Source organism: Notolepis coatsorum, assembly GCF_963971535.1.
Source record: "Notolepis coatsorum genome assembly, contig: SCAFFOLD_154, whole genome shotgun sequence".
Taxonomy (NCBI): domain Eukaryota; kingdom Metazoa; phylum Chordata; class Actinopteri; order Aulopiformes; family Paralepididae; genus Notolepis; species Notolepis coatsorum.
The window spans coordinates 178855-182419 of record NW_028170456.1 but is presented as its reverse complement, the minus strand read 5'-3'; positions in this window follow the sequence as shown (position 1 = coordinate 182419).

Sequence of the window (3565 nt, the reverse complement as noted above, 5' to 3'; positions counted from 1 at the left end):
AATAATGTTATAAACAAATGTGCACAGGTAATCAAGAACTGAATGAAAAATAAATTAGAAGTAGCAGCATCTTCTTAGAACAACAAGAAGAAAAGTAACTACTGCAGCATGTCACCGACATGCAGACCGGAAGAGCCGGGATTCAAACCACTGACCTCTTTTATCCAAAGCGAGTAGTGACGACTAGCTCTACCTCCTCAGCTACAGCCGCCACATCATGAGCAATGCTATCACTGTGCTCTGTGCAAGTATATTTTCTTCCTCAACTTGTTGCTCTGAGAGCTAGTCACAGTCCCATTCATCCACTGCTCTGCCAAATGGGCTCCAAATGATTTATTTAACAATGTCTTGACGTTTTTACATGGAAGGCAGCCAATGCATCCCTCCTTGGCAAATAACCAGCTATATTTATTTTTCCATAAGTTCCACTGACTCGGACCCCAGCATTGTGGTGGTTGAGTAGCAGCACAGTCCAGGTCTAGTGGTGGAGACTCGGGTCTGGCAGTGGGTCTCATTACTTTTACCAAGCGGTTTGTGCGTTTTGCTAATCTGATTGGCCACTGACGTTTCTGGTCATGTGACATGTGCGCCCAATCGTGTGACGGCAAGTTCTTTCGACGGTTAAGCTTAGGCGCTCTTTCGAAGTTGGTTAAGGTTAGAGTTTGTCTTAGAGCAGGGCGATAGAACGCCAGCCCTGATTCCAAACTCTAACCTTAACCAACTGCGAAAGCTTAACCAGTGATAAACTAGGCGTTAGGTCGTTTGCAGGCTGTTCGATGCGGAAATGGGCTAAGACACTGCTTGTCACGCAATTGGGCGCACATGTCACATGACCAGAAACGTGCGTGGCCAATCAGATTCGCAAAACGCACGAACCGTTTGGTAAAAAACTAGACGCCAACCGGCGCGGTAACAATAACAGGTGCACTGCGCACAGGAGCAGCAGAGCTAACACTAGTACTAGCACTAGCAGTGTCAACTTCAGTGACAGTAGCGCTGCTAGCTGCTGCACTAACAGTGTCAGTCTTTGGCCTTTTTATAAAACCAAAGCTGTCCAGCTTTGTACAGCCTTGCGGCGGGTTGAGCCTTTTTTTTGGCGGCATGTGGCGTACTGTTTAGTGTTTATGTTTTCAGTTGCAGGACACGGACCGGCAGCCTTCTGTTTACAGCAGCTGCTTGCTGCTTCTTCTTCACTAGGTTGCAGTAGCGTTAAACTTATGGGCGACGCTCATGGGCGACGCATAGCGGCTTGGAGGTGAAATGCAGCCTATTCCACAACATTAATTACTCAGTTCTTTTAAAAACTGAAAAGAAAAATATGATCTATTAACAATTTATTTAGGTAACATAAATAATACTAATTCGTAGGCCTACATACAAAAAAATAAAAAATAAAAATTGGGCTCAGACTCTAGCTATGGGGGCTGAGCCCCCATTGGCCCCCTCATAATTCGAACACTGCGTGGACCTGTTACAGGCAACAGCAATGCTTGGTAACGCAACCGACAAACTTGCCCAACTACGAGGAGAGTTTGATGGCTTAAAAGCGCACGAGCAAGAGCTGGCATCAGTCCACAGTCTCTTCAAAGACAGACGCGCAAGGCGCACAAAGTCAAAGAGGCACTTTTCAGAGCTTTGCGTGGACCAGCGGCTCCAAGACCCAGGGGAGCATTTTAGAGTGGCAGAATTTTATGCAAATATCGATATTGTCGTTGCCCAACTCAAAAATAGATTTTTGTTGGAATGAGTGAAGTTGCACAGCGATTGTCTTTTCTGCTTCCCCGCAAACTTTTGCGCGCAACAGACAAGGATAAGTGCTTTATCAGGCCAGTATAAAGACGACCTGTCAGCCGAGTTTCCTCTCCAGATCCTGTCCCTCCGTAATGCTCTTAGTCTTAGGCCTACTATAAATACAATTGAGCGTGGAACAATCAAAGACCTTGCACAAACCCTGCTCATTGAAAATCAGTCCATTTTGCCAAGCACCCCCGATGTTGCCACAGCACTGAAATTGTTTTTAACTATACCCGTGACTGTTGCCAGTGCTGAGAGATCTTTCTCAAAACTTAAAGTTATGGTTTGTAACCGACCCCAATCGCACAACACAAGACAGGTATGAGAGTAAGCCAAAACAGGGCAAATATTTATTATTGAACAAAAAGCGGCACAGTCCCTTTAAGGGAAAACACAAAAACACTAGAGTCAAGGAAATATGGAAAATGCGGCACTGTGCCTTTAAGAGGCGAACAGGCTAAGGGACTAAGGCTAAGGGCCAGGGCTAAGGACCAGGGCTAAGTGTCAGGGCCAGGACCAGGGGCACTGGAGAGGGGGACAGGGACAGAGGCCCGGAGAGGCGGGCTGGAGACAGGGACAGAGAACAGGGTTAAGGCCTTGGACAGGGCGAGGGCCAGAGCTGCTTACAGGGATGAGGACAGGGTTCCGACGGCGGAGGCCTGGCACGGGGACAGGGGCCCGACGGCGGAGGCCTGGCACGGGAACAGGGGCCTGACGGCGGAGGCCTGGCACGGGGACAGGGGCCCGACGGCGGGGGCCTGGCACGGGGACAGGGGCCCAACGGCGGCGGCCTGGCACGGGGACAGGGGCCAGACGGCGGAGGCCTGGCACAGGGACAGGGGCCCGACGGCGGAGGCCTGGCACGGGGACAGGGGCACGACAGCGGGGGCCGGGCACGGAGATCCTCCTCCTCGGATGCTGCAGACGGGCAGCGCAGAACAAAGGGGGTCCCAGGGGAACGGGATGGGAACAAGCCATCCTCCCGTGGAATACTAGGGAAGTTCAAGTTCAAGTTCTTTAATAGTTGTCATACAGAAGTACAGAATACTTTCATACAAAATGCTTCTTACTGTTACGCTCCAGAGACTGTGCTAGACAAGATAGTATCAAATAACATAATAACATAATATAGCATGAATTTAGAAGAAGAAAAATGAGGTCACAGTGTTCGGTATAGACATATGTACATGTACATATGGAGCGACGACGAGCCTGGGTCCAAGGGGAACGGGATGGGCACACGCCGTCCTCCCGTGGAATACTAGGGAGCGACGACGAGCCTCACCCCAGGAACGAGGATCACGAAGAGACGCCTTCCTCCCGTGGAATCGGGAGCGATGACGAGCCGGCTTGACGTCTGGAGTGGGAACACTGGAAAACCTCCCGTAGAGAATTAGAGAGCGAAGACGGTGTCCCACTCCAGGCAAACGGCGACAGGTGGTGATGGCTGGGCCGTCGTCTCACGCCGGAGACGCGGCAGGTGATGGTGACGTACAGAATGGTAACGTCCAGAACTCCATGAACACTGAACACAGATACAGATACAGAGTCCAGAACACAGAATCCAGAACACAGAACGACCCGACCAGGACTGGAAGGGAGGTCCAGGTATATAAAGCCCTCAGGGGCGCTAATCACAAACTATGACAGCTGCGTGATGGTAATTGAACAAGAAAGTCCAAGGGTGGGGGCTGGTGAAGGAGAGTAGACAGGGAAAAGCTCAGGGGACAGGCGAATCCTCACAACAATGTCGCAAGAGAGACTGTCTGGG